Below are 13,409 nucleotides of genomic sequence, written 5' to 3' on the forward strand. Positions count from 1 at the left end.
ACTAGTCAAGAGTACAAATTTAAAAACAAACAATTCTTAGCAAGAAAGAAACTACAACTGAAAATAGCAAGTCTAATGACTCTAGGGATGAGCCTCCTTGGTGATCCATTGACTTTGAAGATGCCCCTTGACGTTCTCGGACTTGTCAGGGTGAGGGGTGACCATGGGATTCCTCCTTGAAGGTTAGCAGTTTGCGATCGATGAGCTCCTGAACCTTGTATTTGAATGCCCTACACTTTTCAAGGTTATGCCCGAGTGATCCAGCGTGGTATTCACATCTAGCATTCACATCAAAATGAGGTGGATATGGCAGTGCTACCGGGGGAAGAGATCTTGGCTCCACCATCCCCTTTTGGATTAGGTGTGATAAGATTTGACCATATGGTATGGGTACCGGATCAAAGTGCACATTCTTTCCTTTAGAGTTATTTCTAGGTCCAGATTGATTCTTCCGTTGATACCCATTTTGTTGTTGTTGATACTGGGGAATCACCCACGGTTGCGGTGTCTGAGGCGCTGGGCAGGCCTGTAGCAGGTCCGATGGAGGATTGTCTTCCTTTCCTAGTAGGATTTGTATGACCAAGCTCATTTGGGTCCTCAACTAGTTGACCTCATCCCTCAACAGCTCTTGACCTTTTTGAAGTTCCTCCACAATCTCTTGAGACATGCTTCAAATTTGCTTCGAGTATCGGGAAACCTGCTAGCGGAATTATGGTCGGGTGAGGATGAGGGTGTGAGATAGATGAACTTCATGTTTTGGGAATGCAGATGCATGTATGCAGATGCATGAAAATGCATGAGTATGCAAAAAAAAAGAATTTTTCAAGCCATGCTAAAAGATTTTAATGACATGCCACAATGAGACAAAAGAAGGTTGGGGGTGTGACCCAAAGGTCCAATTTGTTGGGCGATTGAAAATTGATTACATAGCCTAAATAGGGGGCTCCCTACAATAGGCCCGTTCTAAATCTTAACTACCCAATCCCCTCACATGTAGGTTCTAGGATTTTTGTTTGCTTAAGAGCGAACACCAAGGTCGCGACTCTCATTCAGGATTTCCCCACGAGATTGGGCTAACCAATTCGAAGGGTGTCTCTTAAATGGTGTCATAGGGTTCTATACAAGGTCCCTAGAGTCATCGACCATGTCCAAAATTCCGCCAAGAGGATGGGCTAGCCAATTCCAGACGGACTTTTTGAACAAATCTACTCTAGGCGGAGTTTTCGCATATCACCGATTGGGATGTACATCCTATGGGCCCATACTACTTACTCCTAACTTAACTTATGTTTTTTCTCAAGCTCGGGTGTATAGCTTTTCTCAAACAACAAATCATGACCCACAATTGATATATATACAACATAAATAAATGAAATTAAAACAAATAAAGCATAAAAGCAAGACCAAATTGAAAATAATGAAACACAAGAAAAGCAAGCAAACAAACGGAAAACACTCAATCCTAAGACTAACAAGAATGGGCTTGACTCTCTTATGTCCCCAGTGAAGTCGCCAGCTGAAGCGGCTGGAAAAATGTGCGGGTGTTAAGCGCTCGCTTAGACAGTAAAGTCGCCACCGAACTTTATTTATTCCCAAAGGAAAAGGAAAATATCGATAAAACCTTGAAAGAATGGAAAGATGGTCGTCGCAACCATTTCCGGGTTCGGGAGTCGATTATGTGAGGGGAAGGTATTAGCACCACTCGCATCCGTTGTACTCAACGGGAACCTTCTGGTTAATTTTAGGGTTAAAAGAGTGTTTTAACTTATTTGCTTGCCTTTTATTAATTATCGGAGTTATTTACAAGTGGGGAAAAATGTTAGTTTTTTATTAGTGGGCTCGACAAGATATTGAATCCTGCTCCTACGTATTCCCTAGTGCGATGGGAAACTCAAAGCCCCGTAGTTCTGGGTAGAAAATGTATGTGTGTTGGTTGATTTTATTTGTGAAAATTTACTTGTTACGCTTTAGCGAAAAAGTTTGTTTTATTAAAAAAAAGAAAGGGCTCGTGCTTGGGAGATGGTACCCGTTTGAGGAAAAAAATTGAGCGTGTACGAACGCGAAAAGAGTGAAGTTTGATGAGTTGAGATTGATTTTAAGTTGTGGAAGACAAACAACCGGTAGGCAAGGCGCATGGCCAACGTTCGGTCATTTGAGAGATGAGCGGATGTACATCCGTTAGTCCCCTTTTAATCCGATTTTATTTATTGATTTCTATCCGTGGAAGACAAACAACCGATAGGCAAGACGTATGGCCAACGTTCGGTCGTTTGATGTATGAGCGGATGTACATCCGCCGGTCCCCTTTTCAATCCAATTTTATTTATTAATTTCTATCCTTGGACGACAAACAACCGATAGGCAAGGCGCATGGCCAACGTTCGGTCATTTGAGGTATGAGCGGATGTACATCCGCCGGTCCCCTTTTCAATCCAATTTTATTTATTATTTTATTTATTTTTTGTTTTAAACTAAGTAAATTAAATAAATTAGATAAATAAGTAAAAATAAAACAAATAATATTCACAGGGGGGTACAGAACAGAAACTGGCAGGAGCGTATAGAAACAAGCACACTAGGCCCAGCCCAGAAAGGGGCCAGAGGGACTGTCCAAACAAAAAAAACGGGGAAAGTGACCTCTGCCGTCTGATCAATCAGACAGTCTTGATGAGATTCTGCCGAGAAACGAACACGGCCGCTGGATGGAAATTAACAGCCTTAAATCAATGTACTACTGTGGGGGGGCGTGCAATAGATCAAAGCACTATATATATCACCAACTACCGATCCCCCTTTATTTTTTACAAATTTTCTCTTTCTTCCTTCACTTTCTCTCTCTCGGTTCTCTCACTCTCTATCCATCTTCGTCTTCTTCAAAGTGTTCATGAAGAACACATGAAGACCGGTGGCCGGACCACCGCGGGTTCCAGAATCCGGCGCGGCGGCGCCGCCGGGAAACTTTATTTTTTGGTCAAAATCCCCTTTTTTATTTGTTTATTATTATTATTATTATTGTTATTATATTATTGTTATTATTATTATTTTACCGGTTCCTCTTTGTTTTGAAACCCAATAACAACTCAAATCTTCCTTTTAAGCCACTTGTTTTATAATCTTAAACCCAGATTGAATACCATAAACAAATTCCTACAGAACGGATTAATTCCTTTCTATACACCACTCTATTATTAATCCAAAAATCAGACAAAATTACACAAATACACACATAATCAGCAACAAAAAACTCAAAGGTAAAAAGGGTAAAAGAGTATCTACTTGGAATGCAGTGATCCTCTGGTGTAAAAAGCTCCTGTTTTCCTCTGTCTTATGCTTCGTTCTCTGTCTCCTCCTTCTCCTTTCTTGCCGCTGATTTTTTGATTTTGTGTAAACAGAGACTGTTGGATAGTCCTTTGGGTTCTGATTTATCTGAGGGGTTTTTTGTGTGTATGTTTTTTTTGGTTTTCTCTTTTGCGTGTTATCTCCCCTTATTGTGAAGAATTGCTTTGTGATTTATAGCCAGAGGGATTAGAGTTATCATCCACTTGTTTTATAATCTTAAACCCAGATTGAATACCATAAACAAATTCCTACAGAACGGATTAATTCCTTTCTATACACCACTCTATTATTAATCCAAAAATCAGACAAAATTACACAAATACACACATAATCAGCAACAAAAAACTCAAAGGTAAAAAGGGTAAAAGAGTATCTACTTGGAATGCAGTGATCCTCTGGTGTAAAAAGCTCCTGTTTTCCTCTGTCTTATGCTTCGTTCTCTGTCTCCTCCTTCTCCTTTCTTGCCGCTGATTTTTTGATTTTGTGTAAACAGAGACTGTTGGATAGTCCTTTGGGTTCTGATTTATCTGAGGGGTTTTTTGTGTGTATGTTTTTTTTGGTTTTCTCTTTTGCGTGTTATCTCCCCTTATTGTGAAGAATTGCTTTGTGATTTATAGCCAGAGGGATTAGAGTTAGCATTGATTGTGATTGATTAATTTTGGAGTGGAATCTTATGAGTTGAATGCAATTTATGAATGAATGATGAACTTTCCATTTGGAGTTTGATTTGTTTTGTTTGAATTGGAAAAAAAATTAAAACTGCAAGCTTGAAAAATGAGAGGAATTGGTGCTGCCTGTGTTGTGCGTGTTCTGCTTTTTGTTTAACTTTGCTACTAATAACAATAATAATAAAAGAAAATAAAAAGATGTAAAAGATGGGATTTGATCCCAAGACCTTGCACTCAAAATGCCTTAAACACTCTCCTCATCACCATACAAGCTAAATGACATATTTGAAAGAAAAAAAATGTAACAAAACTTTATATCACAAAAGAGTGGGCAAAATTTAGGATTCGACACCCTATAAATAGCAACCATCACCCTCACCAGTTCTTCACACCAGCTCTGCTCTCCCTCTCTGCATACAATTGAAGTTAGTAATTTCTTTCTTATTCTCTCTTTGTTCTTTTGTTTGTTTTTTGTAAGACCCGTAATTTCACAGTTTATTTTGTGTAAGGAAAATAAATATTGGATAAAAGTTTTAGGGTTTTTGTTTAAGTCGTTTTGTATGTATCGTTGTAATAACGGCATTTTTGGCTGAGTTTAAGTCTGTTTTGTGCTCGTGCGCTGAAAAGGCACAGACTTTTGGGCTGTAATCCTCTTTTATGTATGAGAAGGTTTATGCAAATTCAGAATGACGAGTTTTGGATTATTCTCGCTTTTGGAAAAACGAGTAGAAATTTTACCCGCTGACGTAAAATTTTACGGTTTCTGAATTCAGTAAATTTTGGGTGGAAGTTTTATATATCTGCGCGAGTTAGGATATGTCCTGAGAATAATTTTCGAGAGTGTGGAAGAAAATTACAGTCGCGGAAAAAGATTCGGCGATAAGTTTTGGAATTATTTTAAAACGGACTTCCGTTCCGTAAGTTTTCTGTTTTTACGAGTTTTGCTCGTCGCGGAGCGCGAGAGCTGTGGGGCGTGAGAGAAAATATCTAGATATTTGTTAAAGTAAAATGGATGGCTAGGATTGGCCTAGAGTTTTGTCTTTTGAATCAAGTGGCCATGATGGAGCAAGACCACTTTTGTCATATGATTTGTTTGGTAGACTTTTTAACTTAGAAAAAAAATTGCAAAGCTCTCTACTCTTCCCTCTCCTCTCTCACTCACCCTCACCATTGAAATTTCCATTTCTCATCCATTCAAGCTTGGATTTGTCTCCTTGGAACTAGGAACTTGCAAAGAAATCACTCCTCTTAAGGTAACTCATCTTCTCCATGCTTTTGTCTAGCTAAAAGTCATGATTTCTAGAATAATTTTAGAGTTTGTCATGACTTGTTCTTGAGTAAAATTTTCTAGAATAAGTTTTGGGTGTTTGTGGTTCTAGGGAAGTGTTTAGGAGTAGTTTATAAGCTAGTTTAAGCTTGGCACATGTTGGTTTCCATGGTGATTAAGAATTTCATGAAATCTTTTGTTAGGGTTTGGAAAATCTATTTGAAATGCTCATAACTTTGAAAACTTGTGTTGTGCTTTTATTTTTGGTGTTGTTTATAAGCATTATAGGGAAATGGATGTTAGGAAATGGCTTTGATTTTGTGAAACAAGGAAAAATATTTTTGTGTGTGTTCTTGAGGACTTTATGAACAAATGTTTTAGAAATTCTTGTTTTGACCCTCAAAATGAATTGGTTGATCATTTCCATAGGCTTGTGAACTAATAGAGGCTTGCTATGTATTGGCATTGGAAAAATTTTGGGTGTGGTTCACATTTTCAAAACTTTTGGTCATGTGAAATTTCGGAAAAGAGTGGTAGAGGTTTCAAAATTGGTTAGGGCTTTGGGGGAGGCACAATTGTGGCCTAGGGCGAATTACCATGCAAAAAGTTTTGGGTAAAAATGGTTTTTGTGTTGTATGTGTGTCAAAGAACCAAAAATTGAATTTTTCGTAATTAGAGGCTTTGCCCGGAAAATTTTTTGGGGCTTGGATTAGTGACTCGGGGGTATTATGGGATATTACCATGCCCTCGGAAGCGAAAAATTTTGAGCGGAAGTGCCATTTTGGTTTTCAATGGCCGAACCTAAAGGATGTGGGGGGGGGGGGGAATTTGTGAAATTTTTCTAAGTCCACAATTTTGGGAAAAATGATCATGCTTTGATGAAATGATCATAGGTGGGTCAAAGTATGATTATAAGATTGTATTTGGAAAGAAAAATTTGAAACTTGCGACGCAAGAAAAACTCGATTATTTTGTCGAGATATTTTTCGTAAAATTTTTAGGTTGTTTTCAAGTGTTTTGGTAGTGTATGAAAGTGTCCTTTGAAGTTTAAAACCATAGAGAGCAATGGTATGCTTTGAAAACGAAAATGTGTTGTTTTGTGAAAAATAGTGTATTTAACTTCGGGAATTTTTAATCACTATGGGGAGGACTCGGAAATAATATTCGAGAGTGTTAGGAAGTGCCTTAGACACCTCTAGACCTTTGTTGATAGGTTTAGTTTCGTTAAGATATTTTGGGAGAAACTTATTCATTGTCCGCTCGTTATTTTTAGGAAACGCGAAACGGTAGATAGTGTGAAACGTTGTGGTTTTTGGTTGGAAGCATTGCCGAGGTAAGGGCACCGTTTTTATTTCCGTATTTAAATTCCGTCGATAGCATTAGGGTATGCTTTCTTGTTGTGCTTGGTTGCTTTCTTGTTGTGCTTGGTTGTTTTGCTTGTTGTGCTTGGCATGATTGTGAATGTATTCTCGAGTTGAGTTCGTAATGAATACATGTTGCTTTTGGTCTTACATATAATTTGGTTTGGAATATATGTAATGTGTTGAAATGGCATAGATAGGGGTATCGTATGCTCGTGCACTCATAGTACGTGGCCGCGCGAGTGGGCCGCGGGGTGTGACGATCCTGTGACGGGCTGTCCACCTTAATCCTTCGGGATCTTTATTGAGTCCCAATACGTGACGATCCTGTGACGGGGTGTCACGGAGTGTGACGATCCTGTGACGGGGTGTCCACTCTAATTCTTGAGAATTGTGTTGATGATAGTAGAGGTAACGATCCTGTGACGGGGTGTTGCTAGAAACCTACGACTCTCCTTTATGAGAGGATATTTCCGGAAATCATGCATGTAACGATCCTGTGACGGGGTGTTACCGTGGCGATCCTGTGACGGGGTGCCACACTCATTCATTAGAGGTTTGCATTAGGCTATGTGCGCACTTTATTTATTATGCGGGTGTTGAGGAAAATGATAAGTGTTTAGCCGCTTTCTATTTGGTATTTGGTATTTGTATTTCCTGTTTCCAGATGGTGACCCTTGCTTTGTATGTGATAAATGAACGGGTTATCCCCCACCTTAGATGACGGAGAGCCAAGCGAGACTGTGGGTCGTGTGGATGGCGAGGACTTCGTGGACTATCCCGGAGTGTAGAGAGTAGCACTTGTTAGGCTACATTTTGGTTAGGCTTAGGGCCTAGTTTGTATTTTGGATGACTGTATGTCTTATACATTTATACTCAGACATGTTTAGTGCCTTTTGGCCTTGTGATATATTCGGTTCATAACTCGTGTCTTTTGGTTGATGAACTTAATGTATCCGCTGCATGTAAATTATTCAGGTACACACTTTGCTTCGAGGAAGCCCTGTAATATAATGTGTTGATGTTATATTTATTTTCTATTGAATGACGAATTGCCGAGATAGCTGCGGGCGTTCACGCGCGCCATTTTATTTAAGCGTGTTGATTTTAAAAAAATAAAATAAATAATACCCCTTTTTATGCTTTGAAAAACGGGGTGTTACATTTTTCTTTTAAATTCCTTTTCTTTCATTTCATTTCTTATTTATATTAGCTTAGTTTCATAGATTCTTTCATCTTTTCATTAGCCTAGCATTTGTTACATATACATGAGCCTTTCCATAAAATTCCATGAAGAACAAATGATCTTAGCTATGCAACCTAGACAATACCTGAAATCATGATCATATACTCCAAGAATGATGAAATTCCATTTCACTTGTTCTGCTTTTATCCAAGTCTTGTGATTAGGAACAGTTGTGTCTAGAATTTATTTCTAAAATTTGACTCAAGCTGTTAATTTCCATACTTAAGCTTATTTTAAGAACAAACTTTCGGTCCTCTGTACTCTTGTCCATAACTAATTGAATGGTATCAAACATATACTACAAGACTAATATTTAATATGGACACATGGACTCGTGTTAATCTTTCTTTACAATAATAAAGCAAATTTAGACCGAACTTCTTATAGGTACATTTTATTTATTAGTTATGAGGAGTGAGTGATTTTGTTTGATGGTGAATTAAGATATAGTTATTGTGATGAGTTATTAGGTGATGTTGGAGTTCAACGAAGTAATTTATCAAGAGATTATGGAACCCTTCGAGGTAAGGGGAATCGCTAATAATAAGTTTCGATGAGCACAAGAAATGTGTTACTTGTATATATATTATTAGTTATAACTAGGGGTGTTGTGTACTTTATATAGTAATTTATATTCATTAAGGTATATGCAAAATGCAAAATGATGAGTGATTGATTTGGTTTGAGTTTATGTGAATAAATCTTCTGCAATGACATGATTTGAAAATGTTTTGTGAAGAAGAATAAATAAATTATCTATGTCTTTGGTTTGTTTATTTATAATAATATCTATGTGCTTGAGTATTTATGGTGAAAGTTTGAGGTGATCTCATAAGTTGTATTAGGAGTGTTGAGGATTAATATGTCTAAGTTAGATATTGACAAAGACAAATTAAGTTGAAGAGTTAAATAATTAATCACCTTTGATAGGTGAAGAGCAAAACAGGTTGTTTCTTACAGTACGATAATGTATGTAAGACTGAGGATAGGTTCGGCTGGGTCGCCTCAAGACCTAATGGGGATCACCGGCATTTTGAGCTCCTACCAATAGTCAGAGATAGCCACTCTGACTGGAGGAAATCATATAACCCGACGTGGTGAAACCTGACTGTGCAGGACTATCTATAATAAGGTGTAGCGCTCGGGCCAGAATGGTTGAGACATATTTGATATATGTTGATTTGCAAACGCCATGTTATGGCAGTTGAAACGACCTTACGCTCATAATAGAGGTCTCCATGGAGTAGGTTGAATAAAGATAATACTAACCAAGTTAGAAGACTAACTTTGAGTGAAGAATTATGATTGGATTTTATATGCATTTTAAATGATTAAATTTCGATGTTTGATATATTTGATGATTGATATATTGGATATATTTGATTATCTTTGTTTTTGACTAATTGTTGAATTGTGATATTGATATAATGTTTTGTGCAATTCATATTTTTGTGACTATATTTGACTATACGTGACTATTTGACTACTTGATTCTATTTGATGTAAATACATGATTAGATACTCAGGTATGTATATATACTAGTTAAATAAATGTATATACTTGTATAATATTATTTGTAGCCTTATGACATCATCACGATGGAAACTTGTGTACGAGTGATTCACCCCTTACAACAGTTAGTGCAGGATACTAAGACCTCAAGTTGAAGTTCATTGAGAAAAGGAAAATGGCATTGTGAAAGACATTAAAATAAAGAACGTTAGTGCTGATTGGTGGTCTAGTTTTATTTTTGGATTCCGAAGAGAAAGATCTCTTTGATATGTATTGATGACGTTATTGGAGTACTCTCTAGGTGACATGTATCTTAGTGTTTGACCAGCTTGTGATCATTTGTGGGTTAGAGTCTTTTGTAGGAATTTATCTTTTATTATTTCATATTGAAAAATTGTAAGATACTTATGTGAAATGAAAATGTTTTATATTTGAAAATCCTTTGAGCAAAATTACTAGATGATTGTTTGATATAAGTGATGCATATTATTTATGGACTTACTTTAAATTTATATAAAGAGAATTTTGAAAACTTTCTTAAATAAAAATAATAGTACTTGTATTCGAGAACATTTCTCACTTATACTTTTCCTTTACCAAAAATAAACCAGCATAATTTTATTTGCTTGTATTTAAGCATTTAAATTTGGGTAGAGAACTGTGACGCTCTTCTTTTCAGTCTCTGAAAAGGGGGTGTTACACCCTCGCTCGTCAAGCACCTCCCGACCCAACTCATCTATACGATGTCCCCTGCGGACAAAATTGATCCAACCTCTCGTCGTCATGGGCCTGACCCCGTAAAAAACAGATTTGAACCCTCGCACCGATTCATCATACATATCAAAGAGGCGCTTCTGTTGCCTCAAAGAAACCCATCCGTGCTTGGTGTCCGGTATTGGGGCCCCTTTTACGAGCTTCCCTTTCGCCTGTTCCCCCCGAGGACAGCTTCGCTGAAGGCCGAAATGGTAGAAGAATAAGGGCAAGGTCGGACCCAGGCCCAGATGCTCGGCGGTCATCTCAAAAGCCTTGATAAAGGCTAGAGTTTGGATGAAGTTGGGAGGGGGCTAGGTGGAGATGGCGGAAAACGGATACTTCGAGATCCGTGAAAGGAAGCCTAATCCCCAGATGTTTAAATGCGATCTCATACATGGGAATCGTCCCCCACGCCCAGTTATTGCAAATCCTATGACGAGCAGTCGGGATCCGCACTTCGAAATCTTCTGTGGGAGGAGTCTGGATATCCGTACACATCGAGTCCGGAATATCATCCTCACAGTTTTTGTAAATTGACTCCGTCTCCCGAGGTTCGTCCGCCACCCATGAATGGTCAGCTCGTATACGAACCGATGAAGGCGGTTGTTGATCCAAGAACGAAGCTTGTCTTTGAGATCCTTCAGCCATTTTAAAAATCTGAAAAAGCAGAGGAAGGAAAAATGAATTCGACATTCAAATCCACCCTTCCACCGCCAAATCAAGTGAAAGGGCGAGGATCTCGACAATACTTAGGAAAATTACGCGAAAGCTAAAGGGAACAAGACTATTCCCCCGAACCCCAAATTCATAAAACATCCGAGCACGAAATGCATAATATGCTCGACACTGTTCTTGATGGGAAACCCAAAGGACAGTAGATAAAATAGCGAATTTCCGCCTTAAATCGCGTGAAAATCCTTATTTGGGGGGGGGGGTGCTAATCACCGCCTACAACCCTCAAAAAACTACACAGGCTACATAAAAACACACTACAAACTGCCTACTACAGAAACTAACTATGTCCTACTTAACCAAACGATCGAAGCAAAATCCAAAACAAAATCTACGAAGATTAAAGGATAAAGTACTTACTTGGTTAATAGAGACGAGAGGAAGGTGCTTGTAGTATAGCAGCAAACGAAGTGTGAATCACCGGAAGAATATCAGAGAGCAAAAACGATTGGAGGGAGTAAGCAAGAAACTGTAAAGTTTCAAATGAAGAAACCACTCTCCTATATATAGGCGAACACGCCTGCACAAGAAAATTTGCGCCATCCCCCATCTGGACCGTCAGTTTAATCCAACGAACCGAATCAACAGCGAATAAGCGGCCCAGATTTAATCTCAAGAAAAATGAAAAGGCGCGAAAATCCAACGGCTTTCGACGACCTCGAGATTCAAATCTCAGTTAATAGCCACTCAAGTGCTATTTAGATAGCCTTTACACGTGGCGAAAGAAAGCGAAGCGACTCGTCCTTTCAAGTCATATCCATCTGCTCGCGTAAATCTCGCAGAACCCAAGACGCGACGTCACGAAAAGATCGCAACCCAAAAGGGTAATGCAAGATCCTCGGGATTCAATCCCCGTTATTCTCGCTAAAGTGCGGGAAAGACCATAAATATCAAATTAAAGCACTATGTTCCTCGACAAGCTTGGTAAAGCCGGACACGTGCTCGAAAAGATACAACGTTCGCTCATAAAAATCCGCTCGGAACTATAATAAGCTCGGTTCGTTCGGAAAATTCATAACGTTACAGAAATAAGAACGCAAATAAAGCACGGCTGCAAATAAAATGTTGCTCGAAACACTTAAACTCAACACCCTTTATTAATAGAAAGCCAATACAGGAGAAAAGAAAAATTACAAAGGATCCGAGCATCTAATCCTCATGCTCGGAGTCCGAATCAATCTTCAACACCTCCGCTGGCTTAATCTTGGACTCCACTGTCATCTAGGACTCCCCTTCATCGGAGGAAGGAAGGATAGGGTAAAAATCCTCAGACTTGTAAGTCTTCAGAAACTCCGCGTAATCTCCTTCTGTTTCATCAGAACCAGAAGAGCTGGAGGAATCTGAAGAAAGGATTACAGGCTCCACCTTGACCTCCTTTGCCTTCTAGGAACGAGTAACCATAGCAGTGGGCACCTTCGTTTTCTTCTTCCCCCTTTGGGCTTAAAGCTCTCGACGGCAACCTTCTTGGTATTCTTCCTATCCATCGCCGATGCTCAAAACACAATTGTGAAAGGCAAAGAGAAAAGCAGCAAGTATTTATAGGGAAACTTGCCGCCCAAAAAAGCCCAACATTGTGTTTAAAGGCCCATAAATACGAGAGGCGGCTACTAGTACCTAGGGTTGACCACTTGGAAAAAACGCTTCCCCTTTTCCAAAGCTTGACTTTGACCAAAGGGGATCACGAGGACTCAAGGAAGAAAAAACAAGGCGGGCCATCTCGAAATAGTTATGTTCGACAAACCGAAAGATCTCCCGAAAGCGCGAGATGAATCGTTCAAGCTTCAAAGTTATTATCCTCATCAACGAGCATAACAACTTGGGGGGTTCCTGTTCTGGGCCGAGCATCTATGCTCGAACACCAGAGGATGTCGAACAAATACGTCCCGAGCAAGCCTACTATGAGGAGCCTGCGAGACTTGCTCGACTCTCCAACGGTCTGATACTCCTGCGTATCATAACGGTCGTTAACCGGAATGATGAGCATTTACTGCACATCAAGGCTTCAAGCCGTTTTCCGGCAGCCACTTGATGGCCATTTAATGCCATCAAGGGCCTTGGCCCTGCGCTGGGGGCTATATATATGTGAATCCACTTCATTCACAAGGTACGCATATTCTAGCTAAGAAAACCTTCATTCCACGCTTCAACAGGGGCTTCAACCACCATCAAACGCCGGCGCGGTCGCACATTTCTGGTCAGCACGATCACTATGTTTCTTTTGTGAAGAGGCAAACAACTAACAATATATTAAACAAACACCCTAAGCCTAAGATATGCTAAGATTAATGTACAAAATACAAGAGTGGAATTCTCTATATCTTACACATAAATCACCAATCCTAGATGACTACTAACATGCTACTAAATCATGCAGGTCGTTCCTGAACCGCAAAAGCACAAATGACTCGTGTGTGTTTGGTTTAGTGGTGTCTAGAATTGAGTTTGGTAGAATTGAGTTTGACAGAATTAATTTTGGTTAAAAATGAATTGAGTTAAATTGATTTATGTTTGGATATATTTGTGTATAAGT

At 39.1% G+C, this 13,409-nt stretch overlaps 1 long non-coding RNA gene across 1 annotated transcript; it reads left to right on the forward strand.

The window, feature by feature from the left end:
• The first annotated feature begins 2,824 nt into the window (after positions 1-2,824).
• LOC123909057 lies at positions 2,825-9,832 on the forward strand. The gene is made up of 2 exons (XR_006809808.1): positions 2,825-4,432; positions 9,520-9,832. It is a non-coding gene; the product is annotated as an uncharacterized LOC123909057 (long non-coding RNA).
• Positions 9,833-13,409: the final 3,577 nt, after the last annotated feature.

Source organism: Trifolium pratense, linkage group LG2, assembly GCF_020283565.1.
Source record: "Trifolium pratense cultivar HEN17-A07 linkage group LG2, ARS_RC_1.1, whole genome shotgun sequence".
NCBI classification, from domain to species: Eukaryota; Viridiplantae; Streptophyta; class Magnoliopsida; order Fabales; family Fabaceae; genus Trifolium; species Trifolium pratense.